Source organism: Panulirus ornatus, chromosome 34 (genome assembly GCF_036320965.1).
Source record: "Panulirus ornatus isolate Po-2019 chromosome 34, ASM3632096v1, whole genome shotgun sequence".
NCBI lineage: Eukaryota > Metazoa > Arthropoda > Malacostraca > Decapoda > Palinuridae > Panulirus > Panulirus ornatus.
This window is the reverse complement of record NC_092257.1, coordinates 375447-403155: the sequence shown is the minus strand read 5'-3', so window position 1 is coordinate 403155 and position 27709 is coordinate 375447. Positions and strand designations below refer to the sequence as shown.

Sequence of the window (27709 nt, the reverse complement as noted above, 5' to 3'; positions counted from 1 at the left end):
ATTTAAAGCTTTTTCTGCGTTGAACGAGAATATTTCAATTGTATTCGTGTTATACTGAAAAGTAGCAGTTAGAAATTGTTCTAGAGGCCTCCTCCTGTCATCAAACCTTTTGTGCAATTCGTTGGAAAACTCACGATGTGAAAACACTCAAAAGAAATTTTTTTTTGGAGTTTCACTGTTGTTGTACACTGCTTTCAAGACAACAGTCATCTAATATTTATTTTGATACTCTTATTTTGATAGGCTAACGAAGAAATATTTACAGTACAGTGCTGGACCAGCATAACTTCATTATCTCAAACTGTAAATGTTGCCAACTACCGAAGGACAAAGGCGTGTGTTGACATGCTGCACATGCGCAGTGTCAGCAGTGGCGGACGGGTTAGTGCTCGTCTTTCGTTAGTAACGCAATTAACGTAAAGGGGTGTGGATTTATGGTGGTCCAGGATACAGTAAGGTATGTGAGGAGCCAAGGATAGCATGCTATCAGTTTTCAACAGCTAGATGGACGGAAAATGAATAGTTGAGGTCAAAGGAATTATAGGAAATATTTTCGATAAGTTTTGTGTTTTCATTTTTCATATTCAAGTTATACATGGTCTGGAAGCTTAAGGTTTATGTTGCAGAAAGTAGAGCTTAAACAAAAGCAGTTTCTATGCAGTAGTTCAAGGTAAAAATGATTGATCATTGTTCTGTTTGTAGAGTGAAGGATCAGCCGGGAATTTAGCATTCAATTATTATCTGTCGTCTTGAAATATGTCAAGTGTACAAAGTGTGACAAGAGCGGCTCACTTTCCCCGGAGAGGTTGTAACACCGGAGGACATAGTATTGTTGTGTTGTGATTATGGACAACGAAATCCAGCCCAGTTGTTGAGTTACATTTATCCCGTACACTGAATGATCCAGATGTTTACATGGATATTGATTTATAATTTATAATGTTAATTCATCATTATTGTTGAGCCTTTAACAAAAATCGTAGTAGCTTAGTCAGTAAGGTCAACCAATTTTTTGTTTACGTCAGTCTGATCAGAATGTAACAATCATACAGTACAAATTAAATGCTTTTAAAAACTTAAAAGGGCAAAGTTTTTAGCTTGGGAAAGGGAAGGTTATATACGATTTATATTTCAATTACATATATATATATATATATATATATATATATATATATATATATATATATATATATATATATATATATATATATATATATATATTCCCTGGGGATAGGGGAGAAAGAATACTTCCCACGTATTCCCTGCGTGTCGTAGAAGGCGACTAAAAGGGAAGGGAGCGGGGGGCTGGAAATCCTCCCCTCTCGTTTTTTTTTTTTTTTTCCAAAAGAAGGAACAGAGGAGAGGTCCAGGTGAGGATATTCCCTCAAAGGCCCAGTCATCTGTTCTTAACGCTACCTCGCTATCGCGGGAAATAGCGAATAGTATGAAAAAAAAAAAAAAATATATATATATATATATATATATATATATATATATATATATATATATATATATATATATATATTGCAGTAGCTGACAGTGATGCGCGTGATCTTGTATTTGCTAATAACCACAAGGAAAGAAATGACACATCTGCTAAGTACACTTTCGTGTGGTTATCACATCGTCAAGGTTGATACAAAAGTGATATGTAAGACTTACAACAGTTGGTATATATATGAGAGAGGCGGAGCTTAACACGACGTTGGTATTTAAGTGTTTTCTGGTTTCCAGGGCTGGCCAGCACCGTGCATGGCTCATAAAACTGTGGTCAAGACAGAAAACTGTCAGCAATTTTTCGCTGCTGCAGACCTATCTAGTTTATGTAAACCTTCCCTATTAAACATGTTACAATTCTTTGTGTATTTAAGAAAAGGAGATTCAATGATATATCTTTTGATCAAGGAGTTACAGGTTATAACTCAGCATTATTGCAGTCAATGCCGTGGTCATGATTTCTTAACATGATTAGATAAAGCATTTAAATGTCGTCCTGTTCTTATTCATTATTTACTTAATCATAACATAACCTTACCAGTCTGCTCAGTATAACATTATTACAGCTTTCCTGACGAGTTTTTTATTATATTCATAATAGTAACGTTATTGCTGATGGCCACATCTACATTAAAGCTCTGAGTAGGTTGGAAACTAAGGTTAAATTGTCACTAAATGGAAAAAAAAAGCTGAGATATTCCATGTAACAAGGGGAGATCTGGGGTTAAGTTTCTTAAATGATCTTTCCCAGGTTAAGATATTTATCAATGAAAGACCCAGGATACTTGGATCCATTATATCTCAAACTCTTCATCAATAAATTGCGGACTATATTATATACATAATGTCCTAAGGAACATCAACTGGAATGATGATAGTTGAACTCTGTCATGTTGTGCTGAGTAATGATAAATATATGAACAACCATTGATGGGAAATCTGTAAATGCTACAATTATGTTTAAACCCTATGGATCAAGCAATCTGAAAATGATAACACATCTGTTTTTCACTCCCATGTGAATGTGAAAGAAGGTACTTATATGTTAAGTAAGGGCAGAAACGTTGTACATTTTCTCTTGGTCAAACACAAAGAACATTATCTACGTATGTAAACCAAATTAGCTTAGAAGGTAAATATCCCTTAGTAATTTCGCTTTAACTAATTTCATGGATGAATTACGTGATGCTGGTGAAGGAGGGTTACCCATCGCTACACCGATCTTCTGGTAATACTGTTCTAAATCACCTTGAAGTACATAGTATTTTATACCCCAGACAATGTTAATTCACACTATAAACAGATGTCTGATAAAGTAGATTATAAGTAACGTAGAGAATTCACTCACCATCATGATAGAGTAACTTATGTAAATTTGCGTAGAGAAATTAAGAGATTTATGCGACAGTCAACGTCAATATAAAGCTAATGTTGAACACAAGAAATCTTAGTGAGTTTTACAAGTCATGTTGGAAGCAGTCAATCGGTCTGTTATTTACGGTAAACTGACTTGGTTCAAGACAATGAAGTCATGACAAAAATATCGAATGACTTTCTTGCATCTGTGTTTACGATGGCAGACACAACCCCCCCTCCCCCCTCCCCCCCAGCCTTGATGATAAGAGACGTACATTCCTCAGGTCTGAACACCGCCAGACGCCACAGCTTCAGCTGGACCTGTGTCGATTGTAGGGCCAGACGACCGCCCCGTCCCACTCTGTACAAACTGACGTAATAGCTGAAGACATAAGTGAAGGAGTAAACACAATGACAAATAAAATGGTACATCCTGATAACTGTTGTCCGAGAACAACGAAAATGCGAAAAATGAGGTCGTTAGGCGCTTGACTGCCCTCTTCAATAAGTCACTTGTTACAGGAAAAGTTCCAGATGAATGGAAGTTTGCCAGTGTAACATAAATATTCACAAAGGTAATAAGTCACTGCCTGCAAATTATTATCGTCCTATCAGCTTAACGTCTGTAGTTGTGAACCATGTAAAGGACCATCGCTTAATAAATGATTCTCAACATGGTTTTCCACGATATCTGCTTGATTTCTTTATGATATGATCAACAGGAATGAGGAAAGTAAGGCAGTCCATTGTAAATTTTGATTTTCAAAAAGCGTTTGAGAAGGTCCCGCGTCAGAGGTTACCAGCAAGATTAAGTCACATGGCAATGATGGGGTTGTACTCCAGTGGATACGAAATTGGTTGACTTGGCCGTAAACAATGAGTTGTGGTTAATGGTCAAGCCTCAGAATGTTTAGACGTAACAAGTGGAGTGCCACAAGGATCAGTGTTGGGACCGGTTCTCTTTCTCATATTTTTTTTTTTTTTTTTTATACTTTGTCGCTGTCTCCCGCGTTTGCGAGGTAGCGCAAGGAAACAGACGAAAGAAATGGCCCAACCCCCCCCATACACATGTACATACACACGTCCACACACGCAAATATACATACCTACACAGCTTTCCTTGGTTTACCCCGGACGCTTCACATGCCTTGATTCAATCCACTGACAGCACGTCAACCCCTGTATACCACATCGCTCCAATTCACTCTATTCCTTGCCCTCCTTTCACCCTCCTGCATGTTCAGGCCCCGATCACACAAAATCCTTTTCACTCCATCTTTCCACCTCCAATTTCGTCTCCCTCTTCTCCTCGTTCCCTCCACCTCCGACACATATATCCTCTTGGTCAATCTTTCCTCACTCATTCTCTCCATGTGCCCAAACCATTTCAAAACACCCTCTTCTGCTCTCTCAACCACGCTCTTTTTATTTCCACACATCTCTCTTACCCTTACGTTACTTACTCGATCAAACCACCTCACACCACACATTGTCCTCAAACATCTCATTTCCAGCACATCCATCCTCCTGCGCACAACTCTATCCATAGCCCACGCCTCGCAACCATACAACATTGTTGGAACTACTATTCCTTCAAACATACCCATTTTTGCTTTCCGGGATAATGTTCTCGACTTCCACACATTTTTCAAGGCTCCCAAAATTTTCGCCCCCTCCCCCACCCTATGATCCACTTCCGCTTCCATGGTTCCATCCGCTGACAGATCCACTCCCAGATATCTAAAACACTTCACTTCCTCCAGTTTTTCTCCATTCAAACTCACCTCCCAATTGACTTGACCCTCAACCCTACTGTACCTAATAACCTTGCTCTTATTCACATTTACTCTTAACTTTCTTCTTCCACACACTTTACCAAACTCCGTCACCAGCTTCTGCAGTTTCTCACATGAATCCGCCACCAGCGCTGTATCATCAGCGAACAACAACTGACTCACTTCCCAAGCTCTCTCATCCCCAACAGACTTCATACTTGCCCCTCTTTCCAAGACTCTTGCATTTACCTCCCTAACAACCCCATCCATAAACAAATTAAACAACCATGGAGACATCACACACCCCTGCCGCAAACCTACATTCACTGAGAACCAATCACTTTCCTCTCTTCCTACACGTACACATGCCTTACATCCTCGATAAAAACTTTTCTCTGCTTCTAACAACTTGCCTCCCACACCATATATTCTTAATACCTTCCACAGAGCATCTCTATCAACTCTATCATATGCCTTCTCCAGATCCATAAATGCTACATACAAATCCATTTGCTTTTCTAAGTATTTCTCACATACATTCTTCAAAGCAAACACCTGATCCACACATCCTCTACCACTTCTGAAACCACACTGCTCTTCCCCAATCTGATGCTCTGTACATGCCTTCACCCTCTCAATCATATATGTTAATGATATTGATCTTGAGCTGCATTGCAAGATATCAATATTCGCTGATGATATAAAACTGGGAAATACATATACAAATGAACTTGAACGTCTACAGCTTCAGACTGATGTAGATAAATTGGTGGACTGGGCTCATAGGTGGTAAATGAACTCTATTATGGATAAGTGCGAAGCTTTACATACATGGAGGGAAGATGAAGATGCAAGCTACAGTATGAATTCTGTTGAACCGCAAAAAGGTCATTGAAGGTTAGATTAGGGCTTGATAATCTCTGGTGACCTGTGAACAAGAAAACAGTGCCCAGAAGCAGTGAAAAGAACGAACAAAATTCTTGGATTCATATTTACAGCATTCGGCTTAAGTACAGGGAAATCATGCTACCTCTACAGTTCGTTAGTTCGTCCACATCTTGAATATTGGGTTACGTTTTGGTGACCCGACCTAAAAGTAAACATAGACATCATGGAAAGAACACAGCCAGCGTCCAGCTACCAAGATGATTCCTGGACTGAGAAAGAAATCCTGCGAGATCACATTAAACGACTGGAATCTGCTTAGCTTAGAAAAGAGAAGGGTCAGAGGTATTCAATATGATCAAAGTCTTTGATAATCTTGATTAAGTTACTTAGAACTTGATTCTTGTGATTCTATTCATAATAATGGATGTAAACTCGTGCACTGACATTTTACCTGGGATGAGGTGAAGTACTTTTCTTCAACAGGATTGTTAAGATATGGAGCAATTTGCCAGTTAGAGTGGTTGAGAGCAGCATTATAGACACGCTAAGAATAGACTTGATAAATACTTGGCTTCAAGTCCAAAACTTTTCATTATTTGCGCCGCCATAACAACAGTGACAATTTGCAGGATATTCTCTGTAACTTTGACCTCATTAATGTATGAGTTTCTCATGTTACCTTCCACCATCACAAACACACTCGGAATCACCAACTGGTCTGTTGCTGTTTGAATTCCTTTGTGAATTATGACCATTGTATTGACTGGAATAATGCTAATTCAGTTATAACCTGCAACTCTGTGATCAAGAGAAACATCAATGAATCTTTTCTTATCAAATACACAAAGAATTGTAACATGAATATACGAGAGGGTTGACGTAGGCTGGATTGCTTTGTCGTAGGCAAAATCTGTAAACATTTTCCTGTCTTGACCACATCATACAGTGCCTGCCACACCCGACCACCACACACTTGTGTACCAGTGGCGTGTTACCTTCGCCTCCCTCGTCTGTAATGCTGGCGCTACCTCGCTGAAGCAGGGGGTAGCGATGCTGTTTCCTGTGGGGTGGGGTAGCGCCAGGAATGGATAAAGGCAAGCTAGTATGAATATGTACATATGTATGTATGTATATGTATGTATATGTGTATATGTTGATACGTATTTGTATGTGCCGTCATCAGGGCTCCTCACACAGTATATCGCTCGTCATCAGGGCTCCTCACACAGTATACTTGTCATGAGGTGACGCTTAGCCTAGTCTGGGTGATGGTGAGAGCGATATGAATTAGCGGTGTCGTGTTATGTGGTATGGTGTGGTGTGTTGTTATGTGGTGTTATGTGGTGTGGTGTCATGTGGTGTGGTGCTGTGGTGTGGTGTCATGTGGTGTGGTGTTATGTGGTGTGGTGTGGTGGTATGTGGTGTGGTGTGGTGTGGTGTCATGTGGTGTGGTGTTATGTGGTGTGGTGTGGTGTTATGTGGCGTGGTGTGGTGTGGTGTCATGTGGTGTGGTGTTATGTGGTGTTATGTGGTGTGGTGTTATGTGGTGTGGTTTGGTGTGGTGTGGTGTTATGTGGTGTGGTATGGTGTGGTGTGGTGTCGTGTGGTGTGTTGTGGTATGGTGTTATGTGGTGTGCTGTGATGTGGTGTGGTGTGTTATGGTGTTATGTTGTGTGCTGTGATATGGTGTAGTGTGGTGTGGTGTGGTATGGTGTTATGTGGTGTGGTGTGGTGGTATGGTATGGTGTTATGTGGTGTGGTGTGGTGTGGTGTGGTATGGTGTTATGTGTTATGTGGTGTGGTTTGGTGTGGTGTGGTGTTATGTGGTGTGGTATGGTGTGGTGTGATGTCGTGTGGTGTGTTGTGGTATGGTGTTATGTGGTGTGGTGTGGTGTGGTGTGGTATGGTGTTATGTGGTGTGGTGTGGTGTGGTGTGATGTAGTGTGGTGTGGTGTGGTGTGGTGTGGTATGGTGTTATGTGGTGTGGTGTGGTGTGGTGTGATGTGGTGTGGTGTTATGTGGTGTTATGTGGTGTGGTGTGGTGTGGTGTTATGTGGTGTGGTGTGGTGTGATGTGGTGTGGTGTTATGTGGTATTATGTGGTGTGGTGTGGTGTGGTGTGGTGTGGTGTGGTATGGTGTTATGTGGTGTGGTGTGGTGTGGTGTGATGTGGTGTGGTGTCGTGTGGTGTGTTGTGGTATGGTGTGGTGTGGTGTGGTGTGGTGTGGTGTGGTATGGTGTTATGTGGTGTGGTGTGGTGTGGTGTGATGTAGTGTGGTGTGGTGTGGTGTGGTGTGGTGTGGTGTGGTATGGTGTTATGTGGTGTGGTGTGGTGTGGTGTGATGTGGTGTGGTGTTATGTGGTGTTATGTGGTGTGGTGTGGTGTGGTGTTATGTGGTGTGGTGTGGTGTGATGTGGTGTGGTGTGGTATGGTGTTATGTGGTGTGGTGTGGTGTGGTGTGATGTAGTGTGGTGTGGTGTGGTGTGGTGTGGTGTGGTATGGTGTTATGTGGTGTGGTGTGGTGTGGTGTGATGTAGTGTGGTGTGGTGTGGTGTGGTGTGGTGTGGTGTGGTGTGGTATGGTGTTATGTGGTGTGGTGTGGTGTGGTGTGGTGTGGTGTGGTGTGGTGTGGCGTGGTGTGGTGTTATGTGGTGTGGTATGGTATGGTGTTATGTGGTGTGGTGTGGTGTGGTGTGATGTGGTGTGGTGTGATGTGGTGTGGTGTGGTGTGGTGTTATGTGGTGTGGTGTGGTGTGATGTGGTGTGGTGTTATGTGGTATTATGTGGTGTGGTGTGGTGTGGTGTGGTGTGGTGTTATGTGGTATTATGTGGTGTGGTGTGGTGTGGTGTGGTGTGGTGTGGTGTGATGTGGTGTGGTGTGGTGTGGTGTTATGTGGTGTGGTGTGGTGTGATGTGGTGTGGTGTGGTGTGGTGTGGTGTGGTGTTATGTGGTATTATGTGGTGTGGTGTGGTGTGGTGTGGTGTGGTGTTATGTGGTATTATGTGGTGTGGTGTGGTGTGGTGTGGCGTGGTGTGGTGTTATGTGGTGTGGTATGGTATGGTGTTATGTGGTGTGGTGTGGTGTGGTGTGATGTGGTGTGGTGTTATGTGGTGTGGTGTGGTGTGGTGTTATGTGGTGTGGTGTGGTGTGATGTGGTGTGGTGTTATGTGGTATTATGTGGTGTGGTGTGGTGTGGTGTGGTGTGGTGTGATGTGGTGTGGTATTATGTGGTGTGGTGTGGTGTGGTGGCCAGGTGAAGGGTACAGCTTTAGTGGTGCTGGCCTGGCTTGGCGCTCCTCCTGCCACCACTGCTGAGGTCACTAACAGCTAGGCGCTCCTCCTGCCACCACTGCTGAGGCCACTGTCAGCCTGGCGGCCCTCCTGCCACCACTGCTGAGGCCACTGTCAGCCTGGCGGCCCTCCTGCCACCACTGCTGAGGCCACTGTCAGCCTGGCGGCCCTCCTGCCACCACTGCTGAGGTCACTAACAGCTAGGAGCTCCTCCTGCCACCACTGCTGAGGCCACTGTCAGCCTGGCGGCCCTCCTGCCACCACTGCTGAGGCCACTGTCAGCCTGGCGGCCCTCCTGCCACCACTGCTGAGGCCACTGTCAGCCTGGCGGCCCTCCTGCCACCACTGCTGAGGTCACTATCAGCTTGGTGACCCTCCTGCCACCACTGCTGAGGTCATGCTTGCTGTATTAAGCAGAAGTAACGAAGGAAAGGGGAGGAACCATCATGTTGGTTATGACCACAGGTTCAGGTTGTGATAACACCTGCTGGTTGTAATATTTGTTAACTATAATGATTAATATCCTGGGTACTAATATGGTTCATATCCTGGGTAATTATGATGGTTGATAATGTACTATAGTTGTGGAAGTAAGTGTACACCCTAACCTTGGTCGATGTGGTGTATATCTTAACTGTGGTCATGTGTATCCTAGCTGTGGTTGTGGTTATGTGTATCTTAGCTGTGGCTGTGGTTATGTTTATCTTAGCTGTGATTGTGGTCATGTGTATCTTAGCTGTGGTTGTGGTCATTTGTATCCTAGCTGTGGTTGTGGTCATGTGTATCCTAGCTGTGGTTGTGGTGATGTGTATCCTAGCTGTGGTTGTAGTCATTGTGTTTCCTAACTGTGTTTGTGGTCATGTGTATCCTAGCTGTGGTTGTGGTCATATGTATCCTAGCTGTGGTTGTGGTTATGTGTATCCTAGCTGTAGTTGTGGTAATATGTGTCCTAGCTGTGGTTGTGGTCATGTATAGCTGTGATTGTGGTCATGTGAATCCTAGCTGTGGTTTGTGGTCATGTGTATCCTAGCTGTGGTTGAGGTTATGTGTATCCTAGCTGTGGCTGTGGTCATGTGTATCCTAGCTGTGGCTGTGGTAATATGTATCCTAGCTTTGGCTGTGGTCATGTGTATCCTAGATGAGGTTGTGGTCATGTATAGCCTAACTGTATTTGTGGTAATATGTCTCCTAGCTGTGGTTGTGGTCACGTGTATCCTAGCTGTGGTTGTGGTCATGTGTATCCTAGCTGTGGTTGTGGTCATATGTATCCTAGCTGTTGTTGTGGTCATATGTATCCTAGCTGTGGTTGTGGAAATATGTATCCTAGCTGTGGTGTGGTCATGTGTATCCTAGCTGTGGTTGTGGTCATGTGAATCCTAGCTGTGGTTGTGGTCATGTGTATCCTAGCTGTGGTTGTGATTATGTGCATCCTAGCTGTGGCTGTGGTCATTGTGTATCCTAGCTATGGTTGTGGTCTTATGTGTCCTGGCTATGGTTGTGGTGATATGTATCCTAGTCGTGGTTGTGGTCATGTGTATCCTAGCTGTGGTTGTGGTAATATGTATCGTAGCTGTGGTTGTGGTCATGTGTATCCTAGCTGTGGTTGTGGTCATGTGTATCCTAGTGTGGTTGAGGTCATGTGTATCCTAGCTGTGGTTGTGGTCGTGTATCCCAGCTGTGGTTGTGGTAATATGTACCCTAGCTGTGGTTGTGGTCATGTGTATCCTAGCTGTGATTGTGGTCATGTGCATCCTAGCTGTGGTTGTGGTAATATGTATCCTAGCTGTGGTTGTGGTCATGTGTATCCTAGCTGTGGTTGTGGTGATATGTATCCTAGCTGTGGTTGTGGTCATGTGTATCCTAGCTGTGGTTGTGGTGATATGTATCCTAGCTGTGGTTGTGGTCATGTGTATCCTAGCTGTGGTGGTCATGTGTATTCTAGCTGTGGTTGTGGAAATATGTATCCTAGCTGTGGTTGTGGTAATATGTATCTTAGCTGTGGTTGTGGTTATGTGTATCCTAGCTGTGGTTGTGGTGATATGTATCCTAGCTGTGGTTGTGGTCATGTGTATACTAGCTGTAGTTGTGGTAATGTGTATTTTGATGTTGGTGTGATGTATTTCCTAACTGTGGTTGTGATGGAGTATATCTTAGCTGAGTCTGTGGTGGTTTCCTAGTTGTGATTGTGATGGAGTATATCTTAGCTGAGGTTGTGGTGGTGTTTCCTAGCTGTGGTTGTGGTGATAAAAACCTAGCTGTGGTTGATATGATATCTATCCTAGGTGTGGTTGATTGGGTATGTATCCTACTGTTGTTGATTTGGTATGTATCCTAGCTGTGGTTGGTTTGGTATGTGTCTTAGCTATGGTTGATATATGTATCCTAGCTGTGGTTGATTTGGTATGTATCCTAGCTGTGGTTGTGGTAATACGTATCCTAGCTGTGGTTGATTTGGTATGTATCCTATATTTGGTTGTGGTAATATGTATCCTAGCTGTGGTTGATTTGGTATGTATCCTAGATTTGGTTGTGGTAATATGTATCCTAGCTGTGGTTGATTTGGTATGTATCCTAGATTTGGTTGTGGTAATATGTATCCTAGCTGTGGTTGATTTGGTATGTATCTTACCTGTGGTTGTGGTAATATGTATACTAGCTGTGGTTGATTTGGTATGTATCCTAGCTGTGGTTGTGGTAATATGTGTCCTAGCTATGGTTGATTTGGTATGTATACTAGCTGTGGTTGTGGTAATATGTGTCCTAGCTGTGGCTGATATAGTTGTAATGATATTTATTCAACTGACTGATGTAGTTGTAGCGCTGTGTATACTCGCTGTGGTTGAAGTAGTGGCGTTTACCCTTGCTGTGTTTGATGCAATGTGTATTATAGCTTTGTTTGGTATGTGTATCCCTTGCTGTGTTTATGACTGCTGTGCTGTTTCCTAGTGTTGATTGATGTGACGTTCAGCTTAACCATAGCTGATGATGTAGTGGTGTGTATCCTAGTTGTGGTTGTAGTGGTATGTATTCTTGCTGTGGTTGTGGTGGTGTGTATCCTAGTTGTGGTTGTAGTGGTATGTATTCTTGCTGAAGTTGTGGTGGAGTGTATCTTAGCTCTGGTTGTGGTGGAGTGTATATTAGCTGTGGTTGTGATGAAGGATAACCTCATTGTGACTGTAGTGGAGTGTATCTTAGCTGCTTTCGCTGTTAAGATTTTTTATCTGTGGTTATTGTTGATTGTATCTTAGCTGTAGTTGATAATCGTCGCTCTGGAGGTGGTATACATGATAGCTGTAGTGGTAAGCGTTGTAGTGTTTGTGATGAATACCAGTTGGTTGTTGATGAGAAGCGGTGTAGCTGTGGTATGTGTGGGTACGTATGTGTTGTTGTGGTGGACGGCTGTGGCAAGTTCCTGTCCTCATCGTCAGCTGGGTCCACCTTCCCTGTTAGCTGAGGAAAATTGAGAAGGGTAAGTGTGACTCAAGGCTGTTCACATTTGGAGGTTGTTAGCTGTGGTTGGAAGTGGAGGCTGGTGCGTGGTTGTAGTGGTGGTGGAGTGAGGGGCGGGTCTGGGGTGGGGGGTGTAGGAGCGATGCAGGAGGCCAGCAAGAGTGTCATGGCTCTGGCAACCTGGGCTCAGCCACCATTGTTGGCAGGAGCAGGTCGGTGCGGCGCCCCCCGGTCTCTGCCTCCACCCACAGGCCAGCCTCCCGGCAGCTATGCTTTAAGCTCTGCTGTTCGAATGTTCATAATCTTATCGATTTTTGCATCAGGGGTTCCCAGACGCCCACTGTCTCTCCATTATAGATCTTTACACCCGTGTTGCTGAAGGTAAGGTCGACCGACCTCCTGCACTTCAGACCTGTATGTAACTCGTCATTTCAGTAACGTCTGACTCAGAGTTAGCAAGAGTTATGGCCATTTATCGTCTGTGAGAGGCCTGGATGAAATGTTGTTCTTCAGTTCGTCTTGTTATTCGAAATACAGATTTAAATCCATTCGCTGAATCAAGCTCACGGCATTATTTTTCCCAGTATTTCTCAGAGCGCCACGGTTACTCCCGACACTCGTTCCAAGCCCCGCCCACTTATGTTGACGTAATCCCCGGTGACCGCATCCCATTGGTCGCCATCATTAGAGGGGCGCCCACGCCAACCAATCAAACCGGCCAAGCGCCGATTATGAACCAATGATCGTGCGCTTACCCAGCATATCGACATGAATTCAGAAATGTGGCAGCGTGCGCCGACCAACCAGGGGGCGGCCCGCCACCGCGTCCTCCCGTCCCCGCGCCGCCGACTTTCCCGCCAGGCTCCACGCGAGGCCTCCAGCACCAGTCCCAGCCCAGCCCTCCAGACTCTGGACCGCTGCACGCAGTAAGTCCTCCATTTTCAGCCTTCCAGGATCGCTCGCGGCGGCTCTGTCTTGAACAGTGTGTTGTTGTGGCTTCCAGCGTGGAACACAGTGACCTAAGGTCGGCAGTGCTGCTGGGGTCGTAGTGTTGTGTTGAGTGTGGTGAGCAGCCAAGGGTCGTCGCCACACCAGGTTATCTGTGGCTGGGTGGTACAGAGGAAGGCCCCCTTCCCTTGTGTGGCAGGGGGCATCGCGCCCTCCCTCACAGCTGCGGCAGGAGTGAGGCCGGGTACGAGCCGACCTGACCTGACCTGACCTGACCACAGGGATATAGTTGTGTAGTGAGGATCCTTCCTGGAGAGCCAGGGGAGGAATCATGGTTGACGAGGTCAGCAGGTCAGGTCAGGCCAGGTCAGGATGTTCGTTGTGGGGTGGGGTGGGGTGGGGGAGGGAGGTAATGGGGCTGGACACACAAGGATCAGCAGTATGGGGGGTGGGGGCGAGTAGAGAAGGAGAAACAATATATTGATTAGTAAGATGGAGGGAGGGAGGGAGGGAGGGAGGGAGGGAGGGACCTGATGACTTACAGTGGCAGTATGAGTCAGTGATTGTGAGGGAGTGAGGATGAGGAGGACACAGGAGGAGGGACACACTGTACCCTCATTGCTCGCCACAAACACGGTCATCCTGGAGGACGAACAGCACCGGACAATGGAAGGCTGGGAGACAGAGGTCAACTCAGGTCACTAATGGTAACTTTTGTGATAGGTTAGGTCAGGTCAGGTTAGGTTAGGTTAGGTTAGGTTAGGTTAGGTTAGGTTAGGTCAGGTCAGGTCAGGTCAAGTCAGGTTAGGTTAGGTTAGGTTAGGTCAGGTCAGGTCAGGTTAGGTTAGGTTAGGTCATTCCTGACAACACTGGTAGATCAGATCATTGCTGGTACTGTCAGGTCAGGTTAGGTTAGGTTAGGTCAGGTCAGGTCAGGTCAGGTCAGGTTAGGTTAGGTCATTCCTGACAACACTGGTAGATCAGATCATTGCTGGTACTGTCAGGTCAGGTCAGGTTAGTTCTGCTGACCTACAGTTCTTGGTGCCCTCAGTTTAGTCCTGGAAGGTCAGCTCTAGTCAGCACGAGAAGGTTAGCTTCGGTCAGCACGAGGTCAGCTTTGGTCAGCACGAGAAGGTCAGCTCTGGTTTATCTTGACGTGGATACTGGTAGATGAGCCTAACCCCCTGGCTCACTCCTGATGCCATGGTCGTCTTATGGTTGTAAACTTACAACTATACAATAACCACAACCATTCAGCCCTCAGGACGGTTGGGGTGTTAAGGGCTGTGTCTCCGGACGCTACCACTGGGTACACATGGTTTGTGTCTCTGTGATTAGCCAGTCTGCCACTGGGTACACATGCTGTGTAGGTCTATAATTAGCTGGTCTACCACTGGGTACACATGGTGTGCAGGTCTGTGATTAGCCAGTCTACTCTTCACTACCATACTCGGGACAGTACAGCAGAAGGCTTCTCCCCACCCACCACTGTAGATGGAGACAGGATAGTACAGCAGAAGGCTTCTCCCCACCCACCACTGTAGATGGAGACAGGATAGTACAGCAGAAGGCTCCTCCCCACCCACCACTATAGATGGAGACAGGATAGTACAGCAGAATGCTCCTCCCCACCCACCACTGTAGATGGAGACAGGATAGTACAGCAGAAGGCTCCTCCCCACCCACCACTATAGATGGAGACAGGATAGTACAGCAGAAGGCTCCTCCCCACCCACCACTATAGATGGAGACAGGATAGTACAGCAGAATGCTCCTCCCCACCCACCACTGTAGATGGAGACAGGATAGTACAGCAGAAGGCTCCTCCCCACCCACCACTATAGATGGAGACAGGATAGTACAGCAGAATGCTCCTCCCCACCCACCACTGTAGATGGAGACAGGATAGTACAGCAGAAGGCTTCTCCCCACCCACCACTGTAGATGGAGACAGGATAGTACAGCAGAAGGCTTCTCCCCACCCACCACTGTAGATGGAGACAGGATAGTACAGCAGAAGACTCCTCCCCACCCACCACTGTAGATGGAGACAGGATAGTACAGCAGAAGGCTTCTCCCCACCCACCACTGTAGATGGAGACAGGATAGTACAGCAGAAGGCTTCTCCCCACCCACCACTATAGATGGAGACAGGATAGTACAGCAGAAGGCTTCTCCCCACCCACCACTGTAGATGGAGACAGGATAGTACAGCAGAAGGCTTCTCCCCACCCACCACTGTAGATGGAGACAGGATAGTACAGCAGAAGGCTCCTCCCCACCCATCACTGTAGATGGACACAGGATAGTACAGCAGAAGGCTCCTCCCCACCCACCACTGTAGATGGACACAGGATAGTACAGCAGAAGGCTCCTCCCCCACCCACCACTATAGATGGAGACAGGATAGTACAGCAGAAGGCTTCTCCCCACCCACCACTGTAGATGGAGACAGGATAGTACAGCAGAAGGCTCCTCCCCACCCATCACTGTAGATGGAGACAGGATAGTACAGCAGAAGGCTCCTCCCCACCCACCACTGTAGATGGAGACATGATAGTACAGCAGAAGGCTCCTCCCCACCCACCACTGTAGATGGAGACAGGATAGTACAGCAGAAGGCTCCTCCCCACCCACCACTGTAGATGGAGACAGGATAGTACAGCAGAAGGCTCCTCCCCACCCATCACTGTAGATGGAGACAGGATAGTACAGCAGAAGGCTCCTCCCCACCCATCACTGTAGATGGAGACAGGATAGTACAGCAGAAGGCTCCTCCCCACCCACCACTGTAGATGGAGACAGGATAGTACAGCAGAAGGCTCCTCCCCACCCACCACTATAGATGGAGACAGGATAGTACAGCAGAATGCTCCTCCCCACCCACCACTATAGATGGAGACAGGATAGTACAGCAGAAGGCTCTTCCCCACCCACCACTGTAGATGGAGACATGATAGTACAGCAGAAGGCTCCTCTCCACCCACCACTGTAGATGGAGACAGGATAGTACAGCAGAAGGCTCCTCCCCACCCACCACTGTAGATAGAGACAGGATAGTACAGCAGAAGGCTCCTCCCCACCCACCACTGTAGATGGAGACAGGATAGTACAGCAGAAGGCTTCTCCCCACCCATTACTGTAGATGGAGACAGGATAGTACAGCAGAAGGCTCCTCCCCACCCACCACTAGATAGAGACAGGATAGTACAGCAGAAGGCTCCTCCCCACCCACCACTGTAGATGGAGACAGAATAGTACAGCAGAAGGCTCCTCCCCACCCACCACTGTAGATGGAGACAGGATAGTACAGCAGAAGGCTCCTCCCCACCCACCACTGTAGATGGAGACAGGATAGTACAGCAGAAGGCTTCTCCCCACCCATCACTGTAGATGGAGACAGGATAGTACAGCAGAAGGCTCCTCCCCACCCATCACTGTAGATGGAGACAGGATAGTACAGCAGAAGGCTCCTCCCCACCCATCACTGTAGATGGAGACAGGATAGTACAGCAGGTGATTTAAAGAAGTGTTGACTTCCTGGTAACATGTAGAGGATGATGATGATGAAGATGATGATGAAGCGTGATGGTGATGATGTAGCGTGGTGGTGGTGATGATGTAGGTGTGTGTGTGTGTGTGTGTGTGTGTGTGTGTGTGTACATGTAAAGGTTGCTTAATCACAGTAAGGTTCAGGAAGATCGGTCGTCAGGCTGTGGCTCTCGGGAGCAAGACAGAGTTATGATGAAGGAGAGAGCCGTAACGAAGTTATGATAGTAAACAAAGTACGTTAGTTTGGTTAAGAACTGTGGTTCACTAATTGGTCGTGATTATGGACTGGTGGTTAGTTAGTGAGGGTTAGTGTGGTAACCAAGGATTGATGACCTGGTGGTGCGCTGTAGTGTGGTGTGGTTATGACTGGGGAATGCTTATACTACTGAGAGAAACAGAGTGGAAGTGGCGGCTGTGTGGTTACATGAGGTGGATGAAGAGCTGTGGAGGAGGGTGGATGAAGAGCTGTGGAGGAGGGTGCATGATGTATGGAGGAGGGTTAATCCTGGTCCGTGTGATCACACCTCACCTGATGGTTGATGATGGCTTCAGTCTGCATGATGAAGTACACGAGTCAGACATGAGGTAAGTGCACACGTCGACCAGGTGACCATCACAGTCCCGTCATGCAGGGTAGAACATGACGTCCACTGAGAGCTTGGTGATGGAAAACGTTGAACATAGTGCACGTAGGAAGGAAGGAGGGAGTGATCGGTCATCACTGGCGATGTATGGGTGTGAGACCCACGTGTGTGTACCTCACGACTAACACATGCTGAAGGACTGTATAACGTGTGTGTTGTGGCAGGAGGAGAGTTGGGACGAGAAATGAAGATGTGTAAAGTGTGGTGGAGTATATCAGGAAGACATATGCATGAAAATGTGATGAAGTCCTACGTGGAGAGTGTATGGCAGGTCATGGGCTGGCTAAAAAGATACACAGTAGTAGTAGTAGTAGATGGTAGGAGCAGGAGAGGAGTGGACCTCGCGAGACATGTGGGGTGAGAGAACTCATCCCCGCCAGATGGATCCCAAGGGATGGCTGGGCAGCGGTTGTGAAGGAGGCATTAAGGAGGCATGTTCTGCTGGAATGCTTGCACTACACACGTTGGTTTATCGTTAGGAATGATTTATAAGTTTGAAAGTCCATCATTGATCCACTGGTGGCCGTGGGTGAGGAATGTATATGATGTGGTGGAAGCTTTGTATGTGATGTGACCCATGGGACTGGAAACAATCTAATAGAAAATGACACTTGAGAAATATAATCTAGAAACATTAAGGAAAAGTAAACGTATTTTGGACGTCAGTGATATTATAACTGGGGATGAATGACCAGGGTGTGTGATGGCTTCTTACCTTGTAATACGAGGGATGATCTGGTAGCGCCAGCATGCACACGTCCTCGGCAGGAGAACGCTTAGCATTGAAGAAAAGGTATTTTGTGGTCAGACCTGAACTATCTTGTTAGATAACTGGATTTTTAGGAAGGTGTAAGGAAGGTGTGTCGCCACCAACAGCAGAGTGATAGTTAGTTAACAGTAAACCAAAGCGTCTGGGTGCGGGAGCGGTGGTGTTAGCCCGACCCTCTGCTCTGTGGTGTCAGCAAGTGGGGTGGCCAACGCTGACCACAGTACTGGCTCAAGCTGGGGACGTGGTCCTACTGTGGAGCCAGGGTCATATCCTGACACCTGAGCCACGAGGTCACGCCTGTGAAGACTGGAAATTAGTTCGTCTTATTTACTGGTTTGTACTGCCTGCTTGACTTTAGGTGAGGCGGAGTCGTGAGTTAACTGCCTTGTACAGAGTGCAGTTGTCTCAATGTGAGAAGAGTGAACGTTTCTAGTGGTAGCCTCATCTTGGTGTTGTAACTACCGCTTGTCCCGCCAGGAGACGATCAACATTGCTGGTGGAAGACAGTGATTCACGGTGGAGAATCCATCCCCCACGTCTCTCTCTCTTCCACATCTCTCCTCAGATGAGGCAGGGGTCAACCTTGGTTACTGTCTCCTGCTGGCCGGTGACCGGGTCAGACACGGGGCCGTACCACGTAAACTCGCGGGGCTCCGCCTCTACGACATACTCTGCCGTCATACAACCTTCCCATGTTGTGTGTGCTCCCTGCATGAGCCACTTCCTCCTCCTCCTTGCTTAATTTCATCTGGTTGTTGTGTCCCCACATCTCTCGAAGAACTATTCACTGTCTATGTCTCCAAATCCGTTTAAAAATTTAAATGTTGTGATCAAGTCACCCCTCACTTCTCTTTTTCATGGAAAGCAAATTTAAGGCCTGTAGCCTTTCTCTGTAACTCAGCTTTCTAATTCTGGGACCATCTTTGTGCTGTAAGATATCAGTATTCCAAAATGTTTTAGATGTTGTAGGATAACCAATGTGTTATAGGATATCATCACACTGTAAGATGTTGCACATATTGTAGGATTGCTACTGTTGTATGATGTCGTGTGTGGCGAATGGCTGGAGACATGGTCTCTTATAGGATGTCATGCCTTGTAGGATGTTATGTCATGCCCTTGTAGGATGTTCTTTCTTTATCTGGTGTGTTTTGGACAGTACCGTAGATGATGTCTACCGTATATGATGTCAGTGCCTTATAGTATGATATCAGTACCTTACAGCGCTGAATACTGTGTAGGATAACGGCATATCTGATGTCATCAAAGAGGATATCTCATGCACCGTAGGATATCTGTTGTGATGTAGAATCCTGTTGTTTTAAGGGATATCTAATTTATGCAGGATAAGCTGCAAAAATATCTAGCGTGCTGCAGAACACCTCACATCTTGTAGATTATCTAATGTAATGTTGTACATCTTGTGTCGTACAGGATAACGTGTAGTGTACGATGATGTATATCTTGTGCTGCCAATTTTCTGGCTATGTTGTTGTTGGGTATGAAACATCTTGTTAGAAACCTGATGATGAGTATGTGGTATGTTGTAGGATGTCCGGTCGGTTGTAGGATAATTCTGTTCTTTAGGCTACATTTTGTGCGAGAATATCTTTTGTCATGTATGATATCTGCATTGTAGATCATCTGGAGTGTTGTAGGATATATACTATTAAGAATGTAGGAGTAATCATTTTGAGATATCCTACATCATGTAGGATGACTTGTGTTTTAGTGATATGACGTGGTGCAGGATCTGGTGCCTCTTGTAGTGGCGGTGTTGTAGGGTAATGTCATGATACTTCTCTCTGGTGTCTAGATGTAGAGACACACGTGATGGTTCTGGACAGTGCAGCCTCCCTGGTGCGGGTCTCTGGTGGAGAAGAGGGACGGATGGGCGGTCACTATAAGGCAGGGTGGGAGAGAAGGTGTGAGGTGTTGGGGCACAATATGGAGACACTATGATCAGGAGACATGAGAGGGAGATGTGGCTGCTGCTGCTGCCCCGGGTAGTGTCTATCATACTGAGGTTATGTGGGGATGATGTGGTGGCAGCATTACCTTGGTATGGTGCCCGACGTGATGGCTCCTCCAGTCCTGTGTTCCACCACTCTTCCCCGACCCTGGCTGATGCTCCTCTTCCACCCACCCACTAGCGTCACCTCCATGTTGTTATTAACCTAACTTTGGTACGTCTCCAAAAACGTAAGATAACTAATGATGGACTGTAATGTGTAGTACTACAGTCACGCTTGTTAGTGTTGTGAACTGCTGGGGTTGTCGTCGACATCCAAGGTTGGGTTCGTAGTGAGCTGCTGGGCGTCGAACAGGGAACGTCCTCAACCCAGGTGTCGGACAAGGGACGTCCTAAACTTGATAGGAATTACTATTCAGAGAGGCAGGTTTCACCTGGCTTTCATTAGAGAGAATATGTTTCCGAGGAGAGAAACGATGTCTAAGAGAAAAAATATTTGTCAAGAGGTGCGTACAGTATTTGGAGGAGGGACAAGTTTATGAATGGTGAGGGACGAGATGTTCTTTGAGGAAGTAATGTTAAAGATAAAGCTTATCTAAAGATTAAAGTGAAAATAATTTTCGAAAGTGGTGTTTACAGACAAAGAGCGATATTTCTTAAGTGACTAAGTTGTATTGGAACGTGTTAGGGGAGGTTTCCGGAGAGGGACGGGTTTATTGAGAACGGTTTGAGGTTTTCTAGCGAGATGGTGGCGAATCCACGGAACCAGAGTTGTTATATTTTATCATAAACAAGGTTGATTATACTTATCATAAGCAGGGTTAATTATACTTAACATAAGCAGGGTTAATCATACTCATCATAAGCAGGGTTGATTATACTCATCATAAGCTTTCATAAGTTCACGTAATCGTTGCAAGCACGTACCCGTGAGGCGAAGCGTTTCTTTATTTAAAGGAAGTGTGATCACCTGTCCTTGTCATTCACTGATAGGTCTTTCTGGTCTTTAGCTAAGGGCATCTCTCTAACTTCTGTCGCTCTACCTTTCCTTCACTTTTCCTTTCTGACGGTACTATAACTCACTCCCGTAGACAAAGCAACACTCTATGGTTTCCATTTCAACTCTAGCTTCACCTTGGATGACTTCATCCCCTGATGCGCCTCTTACTACCCCTATGCCTCTTCCCGTAATCTCTTTTCGGACTGTCCGAGAAGTGCTTGTCTCTGTGGACACAAGCAAGGCTTATGGGCTTGATGGCATCCATCCCAGTGTACTGAAAGAGTGTACCGCTGAACCTGCACCTTGTGCTTGCTCGTCTACTCTGTTCCTTCGCCATGGAAGCATACATTGATTGATACATCCCATCCCTAAGAAAGGTGAGCGTTCTGACCCCTCTAACTATCGTCCTGTTGTTTTCACATCCACCATTTCCAAAGTCTTTGAATCCCTCCTCAACTCTCATCCTTAAACGTCTCGAAAAACACAGTCTTCTCTCTGATCACCAGTATGGCTTCCGTAAGGCGAGATCCACTGGTGATATTGTTTCCTGTCTTACTAATGTATGGTCATCATCCCTGAAAGATTTTGGGGAGTCGAGTGTAGTTGTCCTCGACATATCCAAGGAGTTTGACAGGGTGTGGCATGGGGGTCTCACCTCTAAGCTCCCCTCTTTTGGCTTCCCTCCCTCACTTTGCTTCTTCATATCTAGCTTCTTGTCTGGCATATCTATCTCTGGTTGTTGACGGATCAGCCTCCCCTCTTTTCTCAATCAACAGCAGCGTCCCTCAAAGTTCTGTTCTGTCCCCTACACATTTTCTCCTTTTATTCAACCATTTCCTCTCCTCCACAAATAATCCAATACACTCATACGCTGACGACTCAACACTGCTTTCATCCACATCCTTCAGTTCTGCTCCCTCTTGTCTCACTCGATCTGCATCTCGTCTTGACACATCTTCCTCAATAAACTCAGACTTGGATAGGATATCTCAGTGGGGTAGACGAAATCTAGTTAAGTTTAATGCCTCTAAGACCCAGTTTCTACTCATCTCCCTATCGAAAACTCTTCATCACTCTCTTCTCTCCTTTCACGGTTCTGTAATTACACCTCTTGACTCAATAAACGTACTTGGTATTACTGTAACATCCACCTTTTCTTGAAAACCCCACATTACGGTAATAGTTAAGTCTGCCTCTAAGAAACTGGATGTCGTGTTTAGATGTCGAAACTTCTCTTCTGAACAGTTGCTCCGTTTGTACAAGGGATTTATTCGTCCTTGTATGAAGTACTGCTCTCACATCTGGGGTGGTTCTAGCTTGGTATCCTTACTTGACAGAGATGAGTCGGAGGCGGTCCGACTTATAAACTGTCCCCGGCTAACTTCTAAACTTGTCCCCCTTCCCCTACGCCGCAATGTTGGTTTACTTCCCCTCTTCTATAGGTATTACTTTGCTTTTTGTTCTGAGAGCTGGCTGCTTGTGTGCCCCCACCATTAGCCAGACCACGCATCGCATGAATGCTGTGTGGCTGTTGGCAACTCAAGGGTGGGACGCTTTGATACCTGCTTCTTTCCCTACACGTCGAAGCGCTGCAACTCTCTACCCTCTCATGACTTTCCCTATAACTATGACGTGACAAATGTCAAAAGTCAGGTTTTTAACCTTCTACGAAGATTCGTAAATACTTTCCCTTGTCTTTCCTTTTTCCGTTTCATGATTCTTTATATTTCAAATAAGACTAAGGTAATGTGGCTTACACATGCCTTCTCTCCCTCTACGTACACGGCTGCATATCAGCATACTTCCCTGTGTTGGTGAGGAACCACCTGGGATGTACATGATCCTTCCCTCCCCGGCAGCCTAGTGTACAGCTGGGGTGTACATGATCCTTCCCTCCCCGGCAGCCTGGTGGAGGTCAGCACACTTGAAGGTTCTATATTTCGTCACAGAAGACAGTGTGTTGAGGTAGTGTAGCGGCGTTGTCCTCAGCACACCTGCTACACAATATACTGGAAAATGTGCTGTGTATCTATAATTATCCAGGTTGTTTCTATCTCCAGATATCTATGTATCTATAGTTATCCAGGTTGTTTCTATCTCCAGATATCTATGTATCTATAGTTATCCAGGTTGTTTCTATCTCCAGATATCTATGTATCTATAGTTATCCAGGTTGTTTCTTTCTCCAGATATCTATGTACCCGCTGCTATAACTGTGATTTTGTCTGTATATCTGTTGTTATTTGTGTGGTTAATAATGTATCTCTTCTCTGTTACCTATGTAGGTACTACTTCATCTCCCTCACTATGCACCAGCTCATGATGTTTGCACATGCCTGACCTGTGTTGCGCTGGTCACCTGGTTGGTTCAGACTGAACTTTGACAATCTAACTGATCTGTCAGGTTGTTACGTCCAGTGGACTGATTTCCTCGTGTCACACGAAGGATGTTTCAGTGGCCGAGTCAGAGCCAACGGCTGGTCCGGCTCTGTGGTGGTCGAGATGTCTGAACCATCGTGAGGACATGATAACCTAACCTAACCATTATGTAGAATATTCAAACCCGTCTCCTAACACACGTGAACCCGTCTCCTAACACACGTGAACCCGTCTCCTAACACACGTGAACCCGTCTCCTAACACACGTGAACCCGTCTCCTAACACACGTGAACCCGTCTCCTAACACACGTGAACCATTGAAGAAAATGTATTTTTATTTCTTTGAAAGTTTCATTTATACGTAGTTGACCAGTTTTAGTTTGGTCATGATGTGAGGTGGTGAGATGTGCATGAGGGGCCAGAGATTGTCATGTGACGTCATGCTGGAGTTATTGATGATGCTCATCCTGTGGTCTGACATACAAACGTACACTGTGTGTAGCTAGTCACCCTGGTACCTAGAGGGCGGGGTCACCCCTACCTCCACACCCAGAGGGCGGGGTCACCTCTATCACCACACCCAGAGGGGCGGGGTCACCCCGGCAACACAGTCAGCCAGACAGACAACTTTAAGTCGTACAGTAAGAGTGCTTGACGGGGATTACCGAAGGCTTGACGCGGTCACCCTGGACGAGAACTCTTTAATGTGGAGAGTGTGGTATGGATCGTCCCCTGACACGTTCCTCCTGCAGACCCACGTGACGTGGTGTGGGTGGGCCGGTGCCACGTTTGTTTTGGTCCTGGTTGATGGAGGAGGTGGGGAGGAAGAGGAGGAGGAGGTAGTGAGAGGCATGGGAACCAGAGGTGACCTTGGAGAGAACATGATGAAAAGGTGGACTACACATACAACATTAACACAGTACGTGTTGGACTGGAGAGGAGGTGCAGAGGTAATGTGAGGAGTAACTGCTGCGTGGCCGTCGTGGTGTGCCTCAGGACGTAGAGCTGGGGCTCTTGTGTGTCCCTGAGTCTAGTAGAGGATGTCATGTTCGATGTAAGTACGTTGATGGCTTTGTCCTGAGTATCGACGACTACATGGTCATCCAGGCTGGGCTAGGATGGCTTCGAGCATTGACCCGGGTCTGCTAATCATGTCAACATCAACCACATCAGGACCTAACCTGGTCTCACCTGTAGTCCCCGCCCGCCACCCTCCAGGTAGTCCAGTTCACCAAGGTTTTCCGTGTTACTGTGGATGATAACCTCAGCTGAAGGAAACACGTCATCAAGTCTCCAGTTATCGTCTTTACATCGACCGTAGACTCACTCAAGACACTTGAACCCCCTCTGTTTAACGCAAGAAAATCTCCAATATTTTCATACTTCCCAAACACGGCCATGCCTCCTCCGCTTCGTCTTCCTTAATTACATATCCTACAGAGCAGGGCAGGGAAGATCATCACCCTCGGTCACTCTTACATCATCTGTCAGGGAGCGACTACCACAACCCCCAGCTCCCGGCAGCTGTCATTCCTTCCTCATCCAACAGTTCGAGAAACTGCTGAACCAATCTCGCCACCATCACCTGATACCTGAGATCCCTTGTCCCCGAGTTACAGTCCAGCACCACAAACACATCAAGGTCGTCCAGCCACAACCCATCCCACCCACTGTGCACATCATCAACAACAGCTGAACATCAACCTTCCATCTACAGTAAACACATTTTGTGTCACGTTCCCCATTTTCTTACATCCCGAGTCATTCCGTTGCATATATTTAATCTGTTTATTGAGTCTTCCGCTGGTGACGATAAACCGGTCATTCTTCTTCTTCTTCTTCTTCTTCTTATTATTATTATTATTATTATTATTATTATTATTATTATTATTATTATTATTATTATTATTATTATTATCATTATCATTATCATTATTATCAATTATTGTTATTATTATTGTTATTATTATTATCATTATTATTATCATTGTTATTATTATTATTATTGATGTACGACACAGTTGAGAGGTGTGGTGTGTTGCCTGGTGGTCACCTGGTAATGATGCCAGGTAATGTATCTGGTTGTAGATCCTCGCATCCTCCAGCCTGCTTAACACTAAGTGTAAGAGAAGCCGTAGGAGAGGTGTGAGTGGCTCCGGGGGCTAGTGTGTGGCTGTGATGGTAGGTTAAGTAGAGTCCAGGGGGATTGGTAATGTCAGGAAGTTGGTTAACAAGGTTTATAATGCAGTGTTGTGGTGGTGGGCGCGGGTTGCCAAAGATGACCTGCATTTCATCGAGGCTGGGGCCACACAGGTAGGGCTGTAGAGGAAACTCTTCGTCACGTGTTTACTGAGACGAAAGTAATGACAAGCCAGGCTGATAAGAGCAAGGTGGATAGATACTATGAATGATAACTTATCACCAGAGTTGGTGAGACCAGGATGTTATGTCTTGATTAAAGAGCATCAACCCAGGAGTAAGGCAGTGCTGGAGGTTAGGGAGACGCTATATGTGACCAGGTCCCACGTCGTGGTCATCACATAACACCTCCAATATTATCTTCGTAGTGGTACACAACATCTGCATACCTTGTTTATAAAACAATATTACTCTGAATATATTTGATCTTCTATAAATGTCTACCTCAGAAACTGTAGTTATCATGACTTCTAACTTGTAAAGTTCCCGGGTTTCTGTATACTGTTGTGGGAGTGTTGCAGCGAGGTAGATGGTTGTACACGTGATGGTGGAACAACACATTACAACCACATCATAAACCATCAGGCGTGGATGAAGTGGTGGTGGTGGTGGTGGAGAGTGAGGCAAGTAAAGAAGGAATGATGGAGTAGTGAGGGAGGAAGCAATAGGTTGGAGTAGTGAGGGAGGGGAGCAATATGATGGTGTAGTGAGGGAGGGGAGCAATATGATGGTGTAGTGAGGGAGGGGAGCAATATGATGGTGTAGTGAGGGAGGGGAGCAATATGATGGTGTAGTGAGGGAGGGGAGCAATATGATGGTGTAGTGAGGGAGGGGAGCAATATGATGGTGTAGTGAGGGAGGGGAGCAATATGATGGTGTAGTGAGGGAGGGGAGCAATATGATGGTGTAGTGAGGGAGGGGAGCAATATGATGGTGTAGTGAGGGAGGGGAGCAATATGATGGTGTAGTGAGGGAGGGGAGCAATATGATGGTGTAGTGAGGGAGGGGAGCAATATGATGGTGTAGTGAGGGAGGGGAGCAATATGATGGTGTAGTGAGGGAGGGGAGCAATATGATGGTGTAGTGAGGGAGGGGAGCAATATGATGGTGTAGTGAGGGAGGGGAGCAATATGATGGTGTAGTGAGGGAGGGGAGCAATATGATGGTGTAGTGAGGGAGGGGAGCAATATGATGGTGTAGTGAGGGAGGGGAGCAATATGATGGTGTAGTGAGGGAGGGGAGCAATATGATGGTGTAGTGAGGGAGGGGAGCAATATGATGGTGTAGTGAGGGAGGGGAGCAATATGATGGTGTAGTGAGGGAGGGGAGCAATATGATGGTGTAGTGAGGGAGGGGAGCAATATGATGGTGTAGTGAGGGAGGGGAGCAATATGATGGTGTAGTGAGGGAGGGGAGCAATATGATGGTGTAGTGAGGGAGGGGAGCATATGATGGTGTAGTGAGGGAGGGGAGCAATATGATGGTGTAGTGAGGGAGGGGAAGCAATATGATGGTGTAGTGAGGGAGGGGAGCAATATGATGGTGTAGTGAGGGAGGGGAGCAATATGATGGTGTAGTGAGGGAGGGGAGCAATATGATGGTGTAGTGAGGGAGGGGAGCAATATGATGGTGTAGTGAGGGAGGGGAGCAATATGATGGTGTAGTGAGGGAGGGGAGCAATATGATGGTGTAGTGAGGGAGGGGAGCAATATGATGGTGTAGTGAGGGAGGGGAGCAATATGATGGTGTAGTGAGGGAGGGGAGCAATATGATGGTGTAGTGAGGGAGGGGAGCAATATGATGGTGTAGTGAGGGAGGGGAGCAATATGATGGTGTAGTGAGGGAGGGGAGCAATATGATGGTGTAGTGAGGGAGGGGAGCAATATGATGGTGTAGTGAGGGAGGGGAGCAATATGATGGTGTAGTGAGGGAGGGGAGCAATATGATGGTGTAGTGAGGGAGGGGAGCATTATGATGGTGTAGTGAG

At 46.2% G+C, this 27709-nt stretch overlaps 1 protein-coding gene across 1 annotated transcript in view; it reads left to right on the top strand.

Moving 5' to 3' along the window:
• Positions 1-12962: 12962 nt before the first annotated feature.
• Positions 12963-27709, top strand: part of VGlut (Vesicular glutamate transporter) — a 191002-nt gene continuing 176255 nt past the window's right edge. Inside the window, exon 1 of the mRNA XM_071682119.1 lies at positions 12963-13184. The gene's annotated coding sequence lies outside the window, so the exon portion shown is untranslated. The remainder of the gene's footprint in view (positions 13185-27709) is intronic.